Raw genomic sequence first — 20,673 nt, 5'->3', positions numbered from 1 at the left:
TAATGAAATGAACTGTCTGATGCCCTGTGCTCCATTGTGGTAATAATGCATTTCAGAGTGTTGTATTTAATCCCTACCATTTCTGTCCTTGCCCGTCTCATCCCATCAGTTGCCCAGCGATGGACAGGCATGGCAGGACAAAATTAATGAACTGAAACTTTTTACAGACCACAGTCACCTGCTGGCAGGAAACTTTATCAGAAGGCTCTTAATGCACTTTTGAGAAAAGTGTCTGGTGATAGATATTGATATAGATTTTAATAAATGTGCAAGGGATGGCACCTAAAACGTTGCTCACATAATGCAGTTTGACAGTGTATTTGTACTAATAACCCCTAAGAGTGGTGATAAAATAGTGGGTGCTCCACTGTAGGCATGATTAATGTGGCTGTAGTAATTAAATTCCATTAGGCCCTGGGATCACCTGCCTGTGGAAGCGCATGGCAGGCCACGGTGAGCAAGTCAGCCAGGACTGCGCAGACTAATGCCTTTTAAAGCGCCGCTCCCAGCCCCTGAGAAGAATGCTCTAACGTAGGACATCTGCTCCCCGTTGATGGCTGATGGTATTGATGCATTGGATCATTAAGGGGGTGGGGGTGTAAGGGGGAAAAAAAGGGGGCTAAGTTGCAAATGTAAACCTGCATTGAGTGCTGTGCAGGAGGAAATGTCCAGCATGACTGTGTCATTCTGAAGCTGTAATCCCCATGTGTGGCTGGTAGCAGGAGTCTGGCTGCAGGGTTTGCAATAGCGGGGCTCTATGGGAGTAGCATTGCCCCGAGTACGCTGTTGTGCTGTAGATTTTTTTTTTCTTTTCCTCTGCAGCTTGTTTTTCACCCTCTACACTGTCCTCCCAGTAGATGAGCAACCGCACAGCCCCCACTGTCCCCTGCTGTTTTGCAGCAGATTCCTGAAGACTGGCATCATTGCGGGCAGAGAGAGGCCTGCGCCCTTTGCAAATGGCTACAGTAATGACCCACTTGGGAGGCAACGGTTCACCGTAACTGCGGATGTGTCCAGGTGCCGCAACATAAGCATTTCATTAAATATTGAAGCAACCGCTTTCAGTTACAGTGGCGGAAAAAAGGCATTTGGCAACATTCCAAAAGTGACTAAATGTATGGGAGTGTGTGAGAGCTCTCTCTCTCTCTCTCCCTCTCTCTCTCTCCCTCAATCTCTCCTCTCACCCCCTCCCTCTTACTTCTTTCTCTTTCTCTCGCTCTTTCCTCTTTCTCCCTCTCTGTCTCCCCCTCTCTCGTCTTTTTCTGTCTCCTCTCTCTAATCACTTTCTGGTTTTACTTGACCTTTCTTCTGCTAATTAGTTGCCTTCTTGAAATGCATTATGGGTAATCTATCTTGGGTGATCCAGCTTTCCCACTTCCCGCTCCGGTAATCACTCTAAATGTATGAATGATTTATTCAGTGGAGCCATTTCTCACAATCTTAAAATACACAAACCATAAAATACAGCCCAATTATTACCTGGCTCCAGGAGGCCCGGGGCCGGCCCGTGCGCGTGCTGTGGAATTGTGGTGACATTGACTCACAAGTGCTGCCTGTGACGAGAAAAAAAGAAAAAAAACAGGGTGGAGGGACGGGGGACTTGAGGAGGAACTTGCAGCTGTCTCGCGACGCTGATCGCGCGGATGAGTGCGGTAATGGAAGGTGTTGAGGCTTGCGTGCGGGTGCCCATGCTGTGTTAAATACCGTCTGTACGGCAGCGTGAACGCAGCTCACGCGAGTTTTCCTGACTCTTTACGCGCTTAACTGCTGTGGGCTGGGCTTTTCAGGTGGTGAGAAAATGTAAGAACTGGCAACCAAGCGAGCATTCTCTACCTACACATTAACAGGGAAAGTTTAACAAACCACTGATAATCTCCTGAGCTTGCAGTTGCGTTACGTGTACCTGTACATACAATGCATTCAACTTCAGAGTGTAATTGGACAAATAGCTAATGAGAAAACAATTACTGTGTGCTATTTGTGAAACAGATTGTGTGTGTGTGTGTGTTAGTGTGGGCATATCTGATTGTGCTTGGGTGTGCACATGCGCAGGTTGGCCACTGAAAATGGGCAGAGCAGATGTGTAGAGCTGAGGCCCTTGGCTGCTGCCAGCTCTTGGGATCCCGTGTTGACATGTGCCTTCAGGTGCTCAACACCCCCCATTACACGCATAACAGAGTTACTCCCTTACAACCAGCCAGAGCCAGAGAACAGTCTACAAGTCTCAAGTCTCTCTCTCTCTCTCTCTCTCTCTCTCTCTCTCTCTCTCTCTCTCTCTCTCTCCCTGCCACACACTCTCACTCACTCTCTCTCTCTGGTCTTCCTTTCTCTCTCCATTTTAAATTATTATAATAACTATTATAATTATTAATATTATATGATTATTATAATTATTATAGTTTTCAATTTATAATAATTATTATTTTAATAGCGTATCAGTGGATATATTCAGAATCAGTGTCTAGATTGACAAAACAATGGTTGTTCTATGTGGTACTGCAAATATAAGTATTGAAAGCATTAATGAAAGTAATACATGTTTTTTTTTTTTTCATAAATGTGCTTTTAGGAAAAAAAAAAAGATTCTTCGGAATAAAACTGGTTTTGTATCGTTTTCTCTCAGAATGCCATACACAGGAATAAGAATGTGCATCAATTAGGCTTGATGTAAAAAGAAAGGACAATTTATTGCTCTAAGGATTTATTCAATTTAACTCTGTAATTGCCTGCAATTCACATGCTCATTATATTACAATTTAGTGCATTTAACACCAGCTGTTATAGAGTTAATGACAGGAGCTATAGGGAGTCGCGCACATGATCCCAAATGACTCTGCACAAGGTGTAATTCCACATATTAACTATGAGGCCTAATTCAAGAAATGTCAAAGGAATCAATTTCTGCCATAAAAGTCATAGAAGACATACAAGAGGGAATGAAGAAAAAATCTAGCCTTTTATTTTTTTTACTTGATGGCTAATCTTAATTCTGGTCATCAGGTTTAATGGCCTCATGTTAAAATCATCCATTTCTTTGCATAGAATAAGCCAGAAGCTGTAGAGGGCAAGGAGCGCTGAACTACTTTGTAAAATGCCTGAGTGTAGCTGTGCTGCATGTAGCTGGTGATGCTAAAAATCACGCTAATCTAGCACGCTAATCACGCTAATCTAGCATGCCGTTAAACTTGGTTGATTTCTTTGGTTTGTGAATATTTTCACAAAAAGAACACATATCTAACTTTTAAATGTATTTATATCATGTCAAAGTAGCATGTTCTTTACAATCTGCAGAAATTTTGTAGTTGGTGAGAAAAAAAAACAACCAAATAACATTTAAAATTTCTTTGCCTGCTTCTTCTGCTTTAACAAATTGGAGGTGCGTTTGATTTGCAGTGAGATATTTGAAATAAAACATATTGTTAGTAAGTAAACATTTTGTCCATTTGATATATGTATAATAAAGTCAGCTATGTGTGTCTTGTCTGCGTGTGTTTTTTTTTTTTTTTTTTTTTGCTTTAGAGGTGTACAGGGCGAGAGGCCTAATTGTAAAGATGGCTCTGAGCAGTGGCTGTGTTTGTATGCTGATTGTTTACCACTCCTCTCCCCCCCTCTACCCCCCCCCCCCTTTCTCTCTCACTTTTTTGCTCTCGCTCTATCCCTCCCTCCCTCTCTCTCTCTCTCGCTGTAAGTCTAAAATTTTAATTACGCTGGCTGACAGGCGCGGTGTGTGATGCACGGCCCTGCATCCATCACGGCGAGAGAGGGCCGGTGGCGCCGGCCGCCCGTGCCTCGTTCCCCAACGCCGGAGCAAGGGCTGAGCAGCAGGTGCCATATTACTGTGTACAGAAAAGCAATTAGGAAGCATATTGGATGAATGAGGAGTGCATTAATATTAGCAAGTACATTTGTCAGTGGGTTTGATGCGAGTCTTTTTCTTTTCTTTATGCAACATTAAGAATGTGGCGCTCATAAATTCTCCGCTTAAATTGCCATCTGTTCCCCTGTCAGGCCACTCCGAGACGAAAAGGAGAAGGGGAAAAGAGGAGGGGGTGATGGAGGAAACTTTTTCTCTTCTCTTTTCTCTGCCTCTCGCTTTTTTTGCGTCTGATCATAATATTCCTCTGTTTCGCACAGGGAGGATGTGGATATTTTTTTTCTTCTTTAATTTATAGGGAGCTTGGACACAGGCGAGCTCTCCTGTGCGCCTAAATCACGCTGGCTTGTCCAAACCCATTCCGTGTCTTGGTGCGAGCTCAAAAAAGATTTTTAATGCATTCCTTCAGAAAAAGAGATATATTTAACTCAGTTTTATATTTAATTAAATCCAACGTGCAGACGGTAGAATATCCCTTGGCAACGGTGCATTTAAAGGCATGGATTAGAGCAGTTTGAGTATGGTATGGCTTGCAGGGAAAGGGGTGCGCTGTCACTCTGTCTCATTGTCTTTCAGCCACAGAGGAAGAGCTCACAGCTCACTCTCTTTGGCACGGTGGCCACATTCTCAGGGCTATCATCTCAATAACATGGACGGCTTAATGACGGCACGTCCAAGCGCTGTCACAGGGAGATTACTGTCAGCGTGTCCCATGCCCGCAGGGGATGTGGGGGTGTGTTGAGCTCAGAGGGGAGGGTGTTGGTGGGGGGGGTAGGGTGTTGTTGGGGGAGCACAGAGAGAGCCCCATGGTAATTAGTCAGCCTGCAGTGTGCGTTAAGTGGACTGAGCAGCCAACGGAGTGGCAGAGGGGGCACCGCACTCCCAGTTTGCCTACATTTCCCCTGCTCTTCAGGCATGATAAACCCAGCTTTGCCAGTTTTGCCAGCCTTGCCACTGGCCACAGACAGCTATTCATAGCAAATGCTAGTTATGCAGTCCAGCCTGACTTGTTGGGACCGTGCTGATAAAGCTAGTCTCACATTACACTAGCTTTGCACACACATTAATTTGTCACTATTGAAACAGAATGATAAGCTAAGACTGTAGTTCCAATTCTAAACTCCGTTCCAGCGCTTTGCTTTAAATATGCGATTTATATGTGTACATACAGTCCTTAGGCATTCCTGAGAGTTTCAAATTGGGTTCGTTTATTTGGTTGCAGCACTTGTTTAAGATGGCACACATCACACACCATGTGTAGATATCTTGCTGAGATCTGCAGAAATTCAATGTTTAAATTGTATTTTGAACAGAATTTTGTTGTCTGAATCCCTCTCTTTTAATCTCTTGAGTGTTAAATCTAAACTAAGAAATATTTCTAACACCATGGTGCTGTCAGAGCCAAACACTTCCTATAAAATAAAGATGGCATGAATAGAAGCAGACAGTCAGTATTATTATTATTATTTTTTTATTGTATTAAAAAAGCTAGTTTCATTTTTCAGTTAATTTTTATCATTACAGCTGAGTAATCCACTAAGATGAACACGTCCTGGTCTTTGTGGCACCATGTATGCACGAGTTAGTGAGCTGTAGCACTGCCTCAGGACTTTAAAGCTGGCGTCTGATGTGGATTTCTGAACAAAAACACCCCCACGAATATTCGAATATTACGCTAAATGTTATGCCTGAAGCTTTGAAGACCTTAAAATAATAATAATAAATTTATTGGTGACAGCCCTAATGATAATATTAATAATAATCATATCCATGGTGGCACTTCTGGCTCAAATTTAGTGTTTTTCAACCTTAGGATAAAGGAAAAAACAAAACAAAACACCTAATACAAAATGAGATGTCTTAGCCGGACACTAATTATAGCATGGCAACAAATATGTAAACAGCTACCACAGTCAGTGTGAAAAACTAGGTTGTGTTGTGTAACACATGTAAATTTCAATTTCAAGGTCTGCTTATAACATTTATGTCATCTTGTATATCAAACAGTCATCATTCATTTTAGCAACCAAATGAAATACTCTATTTAGCATGAATGGCTAAACGGTTTTAAGCTGAGCAGGTGCATACTGGTGATGTTCCAAGATAAAAGTCTTTTAATGTTTGGTAACTTCCGATATCGAATCCTCTTCTTAATACTTATATCTACATTTGTACAAAATAACAATACAAGCCAAAGTCTTTGTAAACAGCTCATCTACATTCTATCTAATACAGCATTACAATAGTAATAACAACACTCAAATTAATTAACACAATCACAATACCACTTTGAAGTGTGGGGGTAGCTTAACATTCACAGTCACTAATAATACAAAAAACACCTCAGCTCACAGTGCAGCAGAATTATTACTACCACAGCTTCAGACTGTCATGAAAATCCTGCAGAGGGCTTTTTATTTGAAATGATGTATACAGGAAGTGGAGACGTGATGACTTTCAACTACGGTGGCCAGCCGAATCAGATAACAACATTTACAAAGTGCTCACTACATTTAAGACACTACAAGAGACCAGCTCCAGACGGAAAAGCTCCAGAGTTTATATATACTGTCAGTGATCAAATGACTCTCTTACATATTCTCTCTCTCTCTCTCTCTCTCTCTCTCTCTCTCTCTCTCTCTCTCTCTCTCTCTCTCTCTCTCTCTCTCTCTCTCACTCATACTCTCTTATACTCTTTCATACTCTCTCTCTCTCTCTCTCTCTATCTCTCTCTCTCTCTCTCTCTCTCTCACTCACACACACACACACACACAGGAATGAGTGTAAGCTTGCTGCCACTGCTGAAAAATACTCTAGAGGAAACAGAATTGTAGATATTAAATTTCCATATTTGAACAATGTTGTGTGGGAAGTCAATTACTACAGTGTAATACTACATCAGAATCTATTATTTATGAAAAATGAAGAAAACTTATGCATACATTTCAACTTTCATGTAGCCAGACCCTCCCATTTTGCTTTTTCTAAAAGATCTTGTTCATTACATTATCAGGTACATTGAAATAATAAGAATTGACGGTCAGTGCTGAAGGTGTTTATTAGGAGCAGATGCTACTAGAATATTTGTGAATAGTCTTGCTGCTCTGATCATCAGGAAAGTTGCTGTTTCACACACAGCAGCTCTAGCGTGCGAAAGGACTGTAAAATGGCCCGTCTCCCAGTGTGAGTGGAAGGTTTCAGTGGGGGTTAGCATAAGCCCTTAGTGGTAATACTGTAGTATCTCGGTGCTACTGTAAAATCAGCACTGCTATTACCCTGTCATCTGCTGGGATCATACAACATTCACGTCCACAGCCCTCATCAAACTCTTCTGGATAGGAATGTTTTCAGCTGGTTTCACTCAGTCATATGCACACCATTAAAGAAGCTGCAGGCCTCTACACTGTAGCTGTACCGCAAACTTGACTGTGTGCTTTAGGTTGTTCTTGGTCGGTCATCATGAAAGAAGCAAGTGGCCATCAGGCCAGGCTGTCTGATGAGGTTTTTTGCACGGCAAGCGGCCGTTGCTATAATATTTTGCCTTTCATGAATAATTCCTAACTGTTTCTGTTGCCAGATTTGACAGTGAGCTAAGATTTAGTAGACTTGTCAGTAGCTGCTGCCATAATCTGTATAGCAGACATTGGCCCAAAGATTAAAGATCAGGAGGAGGGGAGGAAAAAAGAGCTTAGCCACCATGTGCCAGAATTCCTCTCTAAGTAAGGATGTTTAATGTGGGTTGCCTTTAACAGACCTCCCTGCCTGATCTTTATGGCTGGAAAGCTGCAGCGTCCTCCTTTTTTGACTTTCCCCACCTAGTGTTCTGAATTAGCACAGATTCCACCCCCTTAAAAGACTTCTTTCATTCTTTATTTCTCTTTTTATTCTGCTTTAATTACTTGCATCTTGCCTCAAATCACAGGCTTGAGAGAAAGAGAAAGAGAGAGAGAGAGAGATTTTGGAAGAGGCCATCTATGCAAAATCTCTTGTGTGAGCACATCTAAACTGTGTGTGTGTGTGTGTGTGTGTGTATACATTGCATGTACCTGTGGGTCGCGTTTCTCTATTCGGTAACAAGACAGAAGTTTATCTTTTGCTATTGTAGCTAGAGCTCTCAACAGGTCTCTGCATGATCCCATGCTATTATGCTGTCTAATACCTTCTCATTGTTATTCATGGGCTATAACATGGCTGAGTGTTTTTTTTTTTTCCTCCTTCTTCTTCTACCTCCCTCTCCCCTTCCCTCATAGCTCCATTTATGAATTGCTCTGTAACCTCTTTTAAGAGTGCCGTCTAATTGATCTAATTCAGTGCTAACGGATGTTCTCTGTTATTACAGATGATCTTGAAGGCAAAGTTGGTAAAAGCATTAATAATCCACGCTCATTGCGTGGCACCCCAGCATGGGTGAGCGCGCAGGGGAAGGAAATCACACGGTCCATAGGGGGCGCATGAAGCCATTATTAATATTAAAGCTGATTGTTCTGCACACAGTCACTCACCTAGCCTAAATGAGAGGCTGTGGGTGGGTGTCCCATTATGGCTTTATCATGAAGCCTCTCCTCCCTCAGTACGGTGTGGGACCAGAGAGAGAGAGAGATTCATAGACTGAGAACCTCATATTCTGTGTTCTTCTCAATCTGAATATGATATCCAGTTACAAACCTGCAAGTCGCAAAACCCTTGTCTATGGCCACCAGAATGACATACGCAGGCTTTGGAGCTCTCTGAAGCCTCTTATCAAGTCTCTCAGCAGAGTTATTTGCCACCATGGTGAAGGTTGTTTGATATTTTGTTCTGTCTTTTTCTCTCCAGCCATTTTTTTCCCCCAGCTCTCACCTCCTAATTCGTAGTATGATGACAATAACATGCACGACAGCCTTGGCGAGACCTTTCCAAATGCTGCCGGCCGCCCACTCCCCTGCCAAGGTCGGCACTAAAAGGCGTCTCACTCCTCTCGCAGCGTTCTTCTCCCCCTGCTCCGGCATGCTGCCTAGCTCCGAAAGATATAATTTTCTTCAAATGCACCTCTCGGACTAGTTTGTCTATTTCTGTGGTGCCCTTTTCCAATGAGGCAGAGACTCTCCGTGTCACGCTGTCTCGCGCAAATCACACGGCGGGGCCGGGATCTGAGGGGGACAATTTGCCAGTGGTATGCATGAGTAAGCAGGGAATTTCTCCATCCATTTAGAGTGACCAGACTGCTCCCTGACAAGCAGATGAGAAGCCACTGAGAGAAAGAGAGAGAGACAGAGAGAAAGAAACAATATAGAATCACTTCTTCTTGTCGTTGACGTTCACTGGTGTCTAACGTTGCACTGTGGCTGAGGTTTTGAATAGAGGGGACAACCTTCAGATGGCTTTTGCCACATTTGATCATTCTCTCAGACTGGCTCTGCCTATTGCTAGCTTTGCTGGCTTGCAATGTGAATATGTGGGGTTTAGGGCCTAAGTGATATGACTTTTATCACTGATATTGATTAATAGGGTTTAAAAACTCACATTAACTGTATCAGCAGTTTATTAAACATATTACAGCATGTAAGACCCCAGTCAATATGTTTACATTTCTGTTACGTTCTGCGCTTTATTTGACTTCATGTCACCCCTGTGTGAACCGAGACTCTCCCTGAGCAGTGTTTATTGTGTATGGTTATTGCACTATTGCATGTTTCTGCACTCATGCACTTTGTACGTCTGAGTTGTTTTAAGTAGCACCTTGATCCTGGAGAAACATTGTTTCATTTCACACAGTGTACTCTGCGCTGTATATGGAGTGAATGACAATTGGGATTGTCCCGAATGCCATTTTTAAGGCTTTGATTCTTCTGTAGTAATATTCTGGGTAGGGATGGGGTCTGTTTAGTAAAATTGGTGACGCCTGCATAAATCTCAATCTCCAGGCTGCATTTGTCTGAGGGCTTACTAAGGCACAGTGGATGCCCGGGTTAACCAGAACTTTGTGTAGGAGGTCTAATACAGGACTAAATACTGGTGGAGTGGTGGCTTTCCAGAAGCAGAAGTCCCCAAATTAATAAACAAACAAAACACCCCACAATTTCCAAATCTCAAACGTATAAACCAAATGCCTACCCAACAAATGAATATCTGGTCCAGCCTTAATGACAATAAAATCAAAAAATGTGTTATTCACAAACTCTACATTTCCTCTAGATGTTTTTCTAAGTTGATGTGGTTGGCCTTTGCTGTTGGGGAAGCACTGGGCTGCTTTAGTGTTCTCATGTTTGTTATGTAATCATATCAATTGCCAAGGTTGAATGAGTGACCTGATCACATCTCAGAAATGCATTGGATGCTGTTCACACCTTGCTTACCTGTGATTGGGTCACCTGGAAAGATTTTAATGCCAGGTGTGAGCAGGGCCAACATATCAATGCTTCACTGGTAGGATTTTCATTTTTTCTGAAAGATATTTGAAATGTTATTATAGGCTGATTTTATCAACACAAATTTTATTTGATCAGGTTGGGCATGTTCGTGTGTTGCTCTTTCAGCCATGAACAGCTTCATGCAGCCACATGTGCAGTACAGTGCTTTAACTACAACTCAATCCTGTCATGTGCAGAAACCACATTAAACCAAAGAAAGTTTTTTTTTAATGAGGTTGTATAAATTCCATTTATGCCATTATTTCATTTTGGCATATTGCCTAAAAATAATAATAAAAAAAAGATTTCACTCAGCCTTTTCATCAGGGAGTGATCCCTAAAGGGGCAGGCGTGGTTTCCTCATATAAACACTCTCTTTAGCCTTGGCCTGTCCGAGCTGAGTAGGACAGCAGACACGTTTGGCAGGTTGTGGGTTTTTTTTTTTTTAAACTGCTGCACATGAAAACTCCAGTGGTCTCACATCGTCTATGAAGTAGTGTGTAAATCCTCCCTGTCTCCTTTTAAACATCACACTGACTTTGCTTCTTATTTCACTCTTTTACTGGCACAGGTTTCTCTGCTGAGATATTTAATGGAACGGTTATCACAGCCAGCGTGCCTGCATAAAGCGGCAGCTCTGAGAGAGAAAATAAGAATTCTCCTACGTGCCGGAAGGTGTTTGTAATTTACGCTAGGTTGAGAGTGCTAGTTTGGGGAGGTGTTGTGCTTGTGCTGAGTTGTTCACTTGCATTGTTTCGCTGTTTGAGTGGAGTGAGTTTTTGAAAAATGCTACAAAACGCTGCGCTCTCTCTTCCTTGGAGCCTTGCTGAGCCCAGGAGAGTTCCTTGTTAGCTCAGATGTGGAATCCTTTTTTTTTTTTTTTCTGGAGAAAGCACCTACTTTTAGGGTGTGTGTGTGTGTTGCCATCCAGCCAGCGGCACGGTCAGGATGATGCGCTCTCTTGCAGAGTGCTAACCTTGATCAATACCTTGCTATGGATCGCTCCAAACCCCGACGCTCCTGCACACTTTTTATTTCAATATCACGGCTGTTTGAACACTCTAGCCAGGGGCCCTTACAGAAATGGGCTCTAACTGGGCTTCATGAACAGACACACACACACACTCGCTCTCACTCACTCTCAGTCTCTATACGTCTCTGTGAGGGGTCATTGTGTGCTATAGAGAACGCCCAGGGGCCCCGGGCAGAGGAGCAAAGGACGGCCGTGTCATTTACCTGTTTACTCTTGTCCCACCCAGGAAAAATATATCAAGCTGGTTATGCCTTTAACACAAACATACATCAAAGGTAACTTATTTTTGGAAGCGGCTTAAACACTGAAGGTTTTTAATCATTCCCCCAGTGCCCTGCTAAGCCTCCTTAGAGTGCTTAGGGCTGAGCTGAAGTCTGCAGCTCTAACATTATAGATCTGAACAGAGCAAAACAACACCTTTTTGTTTTTCCTGTACTTCATGTGATGTTCTTCTAATCTCTCCTTTGATTTCATTTAAAGCCCTCTTGGACAAAGACCTCAGAGGAGCTAAAAAAAAAAGGGAAGTAACTAAAGCATGCAAAAATAAATTCTCAGGCAGGCAAATGTCTTCAATGACAGAGGAGCTAGTATGCAGTATACCACCCTTTATTCAGTATAGAACTGAGTAATGGTACTGTGTGTGTGTGTGTGTGTGTGTTTAGTGCAGAATTGAAGTTCAGAAGCTGACCCAGATGTGCTTAAGTGGGTCGGAATTGTGGTGGGCCCTGTACAGGAAGCAGGAGAAAGGCTGCAAGATGTTAAGACTCCGGCCAATTGAAGTAAAGTTGAACACAATTTTGGGAATGAGGACCCAAAGTGACTGCCATCAGTTGTGGTCCAACAGTCAGACTGCAAAAGGCAGTAAACCACATGTGTACATACTTTCATTGACACATTCCCCCTACGATGCTTATACATGCATGACGTGTTACACAACTTTATTTAGCTTTAAGGCTAAACCTCACAAGCTATATTAGCATTAGCTAGAAGTTCAGTGCCGTATAAAGCATATCATTAGGCCAAGTTAATTTTTTATCTTACTTTAAAAGTTGCATAAATGAGAAAATTAATGCAAATTAGCAATATCAGTGCCATCAAAACGTTAGCCTCTGTAACTGTAAAATGTTGTAAGTCAATAAATGTAATAATAACATTTTTGATTAATGATGACAAGCTTTTTGCCTGTCATGTACTTTTATGGTTCTCGAGTACGTGGATATTAGTGTATTATATTAGAGAAAGTTGTTTAAAGTTGTTTTTGACCATAAATTATTAAAATTATGAGGATGTTACTTATGTAAGGAGCTTTGTAATATTAGGATTCTTTAGCAGAAAATAATCAAGTGGGAACAGGATGAAAAGAAGTTTATTTGTATTTAACAGTTGTAATAGTGTCTTTTTGTTATTTTACAGCATTAACATCGTATAATTTCCAGAGATCTACTGCTCTTTTTTGGGGTGAATAATGTTAATAATATGAATCCTATTACAGATGCCATTACCTAATTATTTATTAGTAAAAAGTAATAAATGAACATCTAATATATGGGTGAACATGACTTATCACAATATTTCCCTATTATTACACACATGTTAATGTAAAACGTGCTGTTTAATTTCACAGCTTGACACACTGCAATCAATTAGAAAGTGTATTTGAAATGACAGACCTACAGATTATTGACAAGAAGGTCCCTATATCGTCACATAGGTCTGCTGTGATGCTCATGTGTACACACATATTATTCATTTAAAAAGAAGATTTGTTGGTTTAGACATTAAGCTTTCTCAGTGCTGATTGATGGGATATATGCCACCCTTTTCTGTTAGGAACATTAGTCGTGGTATTTAAGTGTAAAAGTGAGGAAGCGAACTTAATGAGTCAAACTTCTGGCCTGTTTAGATACATTTGCTGTAAATGAAAATTGAAATGCTATTCCTTCCTCCAGGTAGACATTAACTATATTTGAGATCAAGTCATCTCCCAATCATCTCTAATTCATGCACCTACTGTGTGGCTATGAAATGCACTGACATCATAATCTTATAACCACCTGGTAATCTTTAGCATGGTGCTATCTCTGTTCAGTTTTTTTATTTTTATTTATTTATTTTATACTGTATTTAGTATTTGTGAGTTTTTCTTGCTCAATTTCATTTTACATGGAAGATAATGTAGAAAGGGCCTCTATTAAATCAATCCAACTCTGCCATCTCACAGTGACCTCATGGCCTATGTCAGCTTATGTCCCATCATGCACCACTCTGCGAGAGTGCGCGCTGTGCAGCAGCTGGCTCCTGGCACTGTCATCCTTCCCTCCTGTCTTTCCTCATCTGCTGCTTTTCTCTCCCTTTCCTCTGTCTCTCATCACTCTCCTCCCTGCTTTTCCCTCCTCGATCCTCTTCCCCTTTTCTCTCTCCGGGCTGATCTCACTGGTGGGATACAATACATCTGACAGTGCCTGTGAGTGTTGCCTCCGCTCATTATAAAATAACCCTCGCCCAGTGCAGCCCTGCCCAAGCCTTCTCTCCCTGCCAGAAAACAGGTGCGACAGGAGCCTCTCCTGCCATGTTGCGGGGGAGAGGAATCAGATTCCTTCCAGAAAGCAACAAAACAAGAAACAAAAGCAAAGCTGCCTAAAATATAATTTGCTTCTGCATGCATAGCGCTGTTCTCTGGGGACAATAATGCTTATCAGGAGGCTCGAATGCCCTGGAAGCTTTGTTTGTAATCCAAGATTGGTGTGGACATGAGAAAAATATTTATAAAAATATTTAATATCTATAAAAGCTTCCATTTAACAATTTTTACATGATCTTAGGGCTTTACACAGTCCTTCATTTGTGCACATATTCCTACATAAAAATGTTTCTTAAAAGAACCATCTGTTGAGACAGGCTTTTGGGATGTACAAGTGCTTCACAGATATCATTCGACAATGTTTTTTTTTTTTTTGACACTTATTTTTAAGATGCTAGGAGTTGAACAGCTGTACTTACCCAGCTCACCTTGTGTTTTCTTTTTCTCTCTTTTGTGTTTCCCTGAAGCAGCAGCAGCAGTAGCAGTGGACAGCCGGTCACTGGGACAGTGCTGTGCAGCCGGCTGATGGAGAGTTAACCGGTTGGAAGTGATCCAGCAGGGCTCAGACAGGTAGGAGCTGTGCCAAGCCCATCCTGCCCCATCCATCCTGCCTGCTGACATCCAGTGCCTGTTAGCTCCTATTAGAGCTCTTTCTCTTCCTAGCCCAAATTGAGCAAATTCGATTTGGCCTGTGCGAAGCAGGCTTCGCCACATAGAAACTAATTACTCTGATGGAAAAGTGGCATTCAAGGCACAGCTGGTTGGGTGAAGGAAGGACAGCATGGTTACTGGTGGAAGGAGAACGGTCAAACCAGTGCCCGAGAAGGCATCCAGTGGTGTGTTTTTTTTTCTCTCCCCTCGTCCAAAAGGTTTTATCCTCCTAGTTACAGCTTTTTTATGTAATAATGTATTTTGTTTTCAGGATTATTAGGATTTCTTTTTCATGAAGACATTCAGTTTAATTTCAAGTGTGACTTGTGCTATGTATTTTACAAGTAGACAATAATTGGAGACCTGTCAGAATATTTAATTATACTAAATGTTGAATGGATTTTTGAAAATTAGGCAAATTAGGTTATTTGTCAATTTAATTATTTTCGTATTTAAGAACTGTGAGAAATCCAAACTTTCAGAAATGTGAGAAGTAAGAACAGTGAAAAGCCTGCATGTCATTTTAATCCGTTTCACTGTTGAAAAAAAAATATAATAAATAAATCCTTAGAAAGACTACTGCGACTGTCTAAAAGCTACTGCACACTGGATATGAAGCTCCACATGCTGCGCTACTAATAGATATCTGCCTCTGGGTAGAAAGCATAGGGTAGGACTCTTAATAAGCCTGATGTTTCTGAGCTAAAAGGTTTGAAGTGAAAAGATGTGACTAGGCTAGTAACGTTAGCTTAGTTTAAAACAGCTGATTAGCGCTTGTCTGTTTATGTTAAATACTATTTGATGACAACTTTCTCTTAGTAATTTTCCAGCACCCTATAAAACCTGTACATTTGAGGGTCTGGATTTAATGTAGTTCAGAAAAATGTACATAGCAATAGGAAGATACTGAGTGATGTCAGTGTTTTATGTGGTGTCCTTTGTGCAGAAGCCTACTGCCTTAAATATGTATTTTTATAATTTTTTTTAAGTCCCCAGAATATTGACTTATTAATTCATATTCTTATAGCCATTGAAATGTCCATGTTTATTAACAGTGACTGCTTTTTCCTCCCTTTGCTGCAGGGTGCATTTAAAGTTAAATCCAACAACAAGTTAGATACCTTTTCTCACAGGCCCTCTAGTGGTGTAGATGTGTCAACTTTGCTGTAGTGGTTATGACGCTGTGGGCCTTACTTTGTCCAGCTAACACAAAAAGTATGACATGGTAGCAACAAGTATAGTGCTTCAGGTTTTCTACTGCTGAAGGGTGTAGTGTGTTTGTTTAGGAACAAGCACGAGTAAACCTTCCAGTCAGAATTCAAATGCATATGTCATTTCAGATATTTATTCAGTCAGAGTAACAATAACCTTAAACATAACTTTAAACATATCTTTACAAAATTGTGTGAATGTTTGGCCTTGTGTGATCATTTCCTCTTCATTTAAAATTACATGGCAGCATTTAAAGGTGGTGTTGCTTAATAATAAAAGGTAATTAAAAGCTATGAACTGTGCATAAACCAGCCTTTATGCCGGGTAGCTTTCCTACTGAAACAGTTGAAATAGTAAACCTGTATAAACATCTCTACGCGAGTATATGCACCGTATGGTGGCTCCTTTATGTGCTCAAGTGTTTTTCTGTCTGACTGAACCTTTTGGTTTTTCACAGCTATGGCCACCTGTGGTGTAGCAGAGCTATAATTGCTATGGTATTATTACAGTAAATATGGTATTTTAGTAAATGGCTTGTGTCCGGCCCGATGCCCAGACAGGTCCGGTGAGACTGACTATAACAGATTGAGCAGGCCAGGTAGCCAGTGTCATCCTGTTAAAAACGCTCAGCATGTCCAAGCGGCCCTGTGGACAAACGACCAGCCTCGCCAAGCTGTTCCCACTGCCCGCTCGCTGCCAGGCCAGTTCGGGCCAAGTCCAACACAAGCATGTGTGTGTGAGGCGGAGTGAGCCTGTGTTACCACAAGCAGCCATGGAGAAACTGCCCAGTGTGGCGATGAGGTCAGGCCTCATATGAGGTCCAACACCATGGAGGTGGGGGTTTGTGCACTAGGGAGGGGGAACTGTTTCTGGCTTGAATGGTCTTTGAACAGGCCCAGGTGTGTGAGGGTGTGTGTGTGTGTGTGAGAGAGAGAGGGAGAACACACGGGAGCTGGCCCTGGCTGGACTGGCTAGTTAAATACCCCCAGGCTGGAAGGGTGAGGGCAGCTGGACTGTGGTGAATAAGAGAAAATGTGAGGGGAAAAAAGGCCTAGCACATGTGGCTTTCACATCACTAAGCTCTCGCCATGCTTTGCTTTCTCTTTCACACTCACTTTCTCTCTCCCGTGGAGGCCATTCTCTGTTCTGGTGTACTCCCTTGACCCTGTGGTTAGAATCCCCTGACACACACACTGGCATGCTGCTCTGCTTTGATTTGCTTCCAGACCCATGGGTGGAATGGCTATGGGCAGCTGGTTGATGCCCATGTCATTTAAAGTGAAAGTTTGGCCCAGCATCAAAAGTACAAGCTTAATTTTCCTCTCATCCAATACAGGTATAACATCTGAAGTGCTTGTTTACATATGACCAGGGATCAGTTAGGCACTGCGGTGCTTTAACTTGTTTCCCGAATTAAACAAAAATACTACATTTGTAGAAAATGTGTACTTTTTCTGAGATGCTTTTTCAGGTTTGCGTCATATTATAGACCTTTTCAGCACGTTAACGCAGTTCTGGTTTCATAAATGAAACATCTTTGGTCAAATTATCACAAGGATCAAACACCATAGCATTGTCCCCCCTGTCTAAACAGCCCTGTTCAGAACAACATATTTCAACACCTGTTTAAATGAGAACGAGCCACAACTTCCATTCAGTTGGCCTGCTTTTTAACCATTTTCACCCTGTTCTCCTCCTTTTTCTACTTCTTGTTTACTCCATATTTAGTCAGTGCACTTATTACATTGCTATCAGTGTGCTTGTTCTGCAGTGTTTAATGTTATTAGAGTCAGCCGAGGAGGTGGGAAATTCTAAACTTTTTGCACTCTACATAAGGAACAGCACAAAGTCAGAACATTTTATTCCACCTTTTCTGAGCACTTTAGATCATTCCTAATAAATCCCTTTTATAATACTTGAGTCAATAGGTGTTTGTTATATAGAAAAACATATTACAGACATGAATGCTTCGTCTGTATGAGTAATGTGGCAACATCCTTCATAAGTTATACATATTGCATAAGGCATACACAGTCAATGTTTTGTGTAAAACACACTTTCTCTGTTTTACTTTTAAGTTTAAAGTAGTGTTTAACTATTTATTTTATTATTTATATTTTTTTGTTTTGCCTTTTATTGTTGTTAAATTTTTAACCTATTGGATAAGAGTAGGCTCTGTGCCAAATCTGGGCCACTTTGGTGCTTCATCTAGGATGCAGAGCTTTATGTGGCCAGTGTGCATACTCCATCCAGTTTGCATGAGTGCTAAAAAATGAAAACCAATATATAGTATATGTGTAACAGATTTACACAGGTATATCCTAAGTAGAACTTGGCGAACGTAACCTTGGGTCTTGTGGGAGCGACGGAGACAAGGAGAAGCATGTACACACTGCTGTGAAGTTTTTTAAACTGAAATATAAACAGAGAAGATGCAATTTAATGAGGAGAGAAACAAAAAATGAGGACAGGTTACACATTCACAACCAAACAACCCCTAATAGAACAGAGAGATTAAATAAAGAAAAGAAAAATAGAGTAACAACTAAACATACCCATGGGTAAAGACCACAAAAAGAACACACACACACAAAGGCTGAGAATAAATATATAGACAGGCATTGAGTAAAAGGACTGACAAACCTGCACAAGACCTAAGACGTAAACTAATATCATCAAACACCTACATCAGAGCTAGAGAAAGACTAAGAATAACACAAAAGAAACCAGGAGTCTACTGAGAAAGCTAACAACAGTGACACAGGACTAAACATAAACCCACAAAGGAAACCAAGACAGAAAACAACTAATAGCTATGAACATAGACAGAAACAGATTAAGAAAACACGGAAGGCACTGAAATGAAAACATCAACAGAAAGATAAACAATAAGAAAGCAAAGAACCGCAAAGGAACAGAGCTGGAGTCTAGAGGAGTACAGAGGGTGTCTAGGCAAACAGACACACCGAAGAACCTAAGAACCACAAACAATGAACCACAATTGACCTTCAAACATTAAGATTAGGGACAGTGCTTATACATATTAAGCAAAAACAGCAAAGGGTCATGGTCAGGGAAAACACATGGACTGGAGACATAGACAATCATATGGGGAGAAAGAGAAGAAAGAATTGTACAGTACGACAGAGAAACAAGACAAAGCAGAAGAGCAGGGAACATACAAGACCACCTGGTTCAAATGTGTGCAGAATGTTTACTCTTCCTTAAATTCGCATGGGCTCAAAGACAGCAGTGAAATTCACCTCCTCTTTGAAGGTCCTCAGTGTTTTGCCACAAGATACACTCCCCTATACACTCCTCTAGCCTATTGTACACTAAGAAAAATAACATGAGCGTTTTAAAGGCGGAATCCACCTTCACCTCTTAATTACTATTGTCATGATGAATGTAAATAACAATTAACACAACCAACCATTCTAAGGTAATCTGGAAGACTCTCATCGTGAAATGAGATGTAGGTTATGAAATACTAGGCCAAACTGGAGCATCGCATGGAAGTGGCTTATTAAATAACACCCAGCTAATTGCTTTGTCTTCCTTTTGTCCTGCTGTTGTACATGTTATTAAGCGTGTTTCATATATCTTAGAGTAATGAGGAAGACAAGCCTGGCACCTGCACAGTGTAATTAAACATATAAATTCTCTCCTTGCAGAATTATTTGTGGGCATGAGCTGATTTATATGGCTCGGTAAATTGCAATGTTGAGCTTATTTTCTTTTCCTGAAAGGGCTTGAGGAAGGAACCTCATCCATCAGGCACCTTTGCCAGAATAAGCTTCTCTAAAAGTTTTATATATATATATATATATATATAAAGTACATGCTTTTTTTTTTTATCCCCCTCCCTCCAAGCTGTGCTAAACCACCCAGACATTTGTCCTTGGGGAAGGCAGGTAAATATTTATCTCAGGAACATAAATTAGTTTTATGTTCAGCTAATCATATGGATGTTGCTGTCGTTTCAGCAGTGATTATTTGCATAAATTAACTTTTGGAAGATGTGAGTTAGAGATTTAGAATGCTAGTCCAACACATGGATAAGTTTCATATCTGACATCTGGACTTTGCAAAGATAATCACATGCTCGTTTTGTCATTTTTCATGTAAAGTTTTCCATACACCACTCACAAATAAGAAGATCAGTGTTTAAAAAAAAGGGTGGGACAATGATATAAAGAAAACAGTCTTTGTGAGTTTTAAAACCCAGTGAAAATCATATCACTTTAAGACTGAAATATAATAATTTAAATGTATAGTGCTTTTTTAGTATTATTTATATTATGCTTCCATTCATTGACTAACACTAAACTAATCACTGTTCATCAAAAAAGTATTTCTTTTTAAAAAATTAAAAATTAAGAGTAGCTTCAATGTAGCGCTACAACTTTGCCTTCATTATGCAATGAGTCATCATTTGCCTCTGCTGCTTGACTGTTTCAAAAACCCACTCTATGCTGCTGTATTTGTCTGACCATTGGATGGTATAGTGTCGCTATAGCAGATAGAGTTGTTGGAGAATTACTTGAGTAGTTCACAGCTTGGTAACTTTTAAGGCATGGCCTTCCATTATGAATTATATCACACTCTCAGAAGTCGGTAATAAAGTGGCCTTCATAATTCTCTTAAAAAGCGTCCTCACCTGGGAGGGGCTATGAGTCTTTTGAAGATTACTTTCTCTGCTGTTTATTATTTATTATGTCAGGCAAATTATTAATTGATAAAATCTTAATGATATGGAAGAGTTGTAGGGGGTGGAGAGAGAGCAATGATGAGGGCATGTGTGTGTGTCTGTGTGAGAGAGAGACAGCGTATGTGTGTGTTGATGTCTGATGTAACACTTCATCATGATGCGACTCATTTTGCTGTGACTTGTTTTCTGTTCTTCTGTAGATTCATTTATTACAGTCTTTCA

At 40.9% G+C, this 20,673-nt stretch overlaps 1 long non-coding RNA gene across 1 annotated transcript in view; it reads left to right on the top strand.

Moving 5' to 3' along the window:
* Positions 1 to 20,673, top strand: part of LOC136705850 (uncharacterized) — a 243,157-nt gene that overhangs the window by 5,306 nt on the left and 217,178 nt on the right. The window contains exon 2 of the long non-coding RNA XR_010804092.1: positions 14,345 to 14,447. This is a non-coding gene — a long non-coding RNA (uncharacterized lncRNA). The remainder of the gene's footprint in view (positions 1 to 14,344; positions 14,448 to 20,673) is intronic.

Source organism: Hoplias malabaricus, chromosome 8 (assembly GCF_029633855.1).
Source record: "Hoplias malabaricus isolate fHopMal1 chromosome 8, fHopMal1.hap1, whole genome shotgun sequence".
Classification (NCBI taxonomy): domain Eukaryota; kingdom Metazoa; phylum Chordata; class Actinopteri; order Characiformes; family Erythrinidae; genus Hoplias; species Hoplias malabaricus.
This window is presented reverse-complemented; position numbering and strand designations above follow the sequence as displayed.